The sequence below is a fragment of the Etheostoma spectabile genome, chromosome 20 (genome assembly GCF_008692095.1).
Source record: "Etheostoma spectabile isolate EspeVRDwgs_2016 chromosome 20, UIUC_Espe_1.0, whole genome shotgun sequence".
Lineage (NCBI taxonomy): Eukaryota > Metazoa > Chordata > Actinopteri > Perciformes > Percidae > Etheostoma > Etheostoma spectabile.
In genome coordinates this window covers 22,552,883-22,553,403 of record NC_045752.1, presented here as the reverse complement: position 1 = coordinate 22,553,403, position 521 = coordinate 22,552,883, and the positions used below count along the sequence as shown (strand labels likewise).

Sequence of the window (521 nt, the reverse complement as noted above, 5' to 3'; positions counted from 1 at the left end):
AATGCTGAATCTGTTGAGTTGTCTTAGTCGTGCGTCAAATGAAATGTACAGTACATATATTCCCATCCATTTAGATAGAATATGGTATTGATGACATAAACAATAATAGCAATAACTCCAGTTAAATGATATTAAAGTTGAGGACTAGATTAGGACTGTATTAAAGATGATTCTGGTTTCCAACTTAACCCCAGGTGTGTCTGTTAAAACAGACGGAGACAACTTCTTCTCTAGCTAAGTTTCCAAGAACTGTAGACCAATAACAAGCTTAAGTGAACTGACAACATGAGTTATATGACTTACAGTTCTAGAAGACACGCACACACACAATCTCAGCTGATTATCCTCCAGACAGCTGGTCGCTTTTTCTTTTTTTCTCTCGCTTTTTTCTCCGTGTGGCGAGCGCACCCGCTCGCGGTGTGAGGCGCGTTTCCGTGCTATTGTCCGACATTACAACCTCTTGTACAAAACTAAAGTAACGAGGCAATTTTGTAAAATGTAAGGAGTAGAAAGTACCGATA

At 39.3% G+C, this 521-nt stretch overlaps 2 long non-coding RNA genes across 2 annotated transcripts in view; one reads left to right on the top strand and one right to left on the bottom strand.

Annotated features, from left to right (window-relative positions):
• Positions 1 to 521, bottom strand: part of LOC116669642 (uncharacterized) — a 16,669-nt gene that overhangs the window by 3,683 nt on the left and 12,465 nt on the right. The window lies entirely within an intron of this gene.
• LOC116669641 (uncharacterized) overlaps positions 1 to 521 on the top strand; it is a 12,402-nt gene that overhangs the window by 10,288 nt on the left and 1,593 nt on the right. The gene's annotated exons all lie outside the window — the stretch shown is intronic.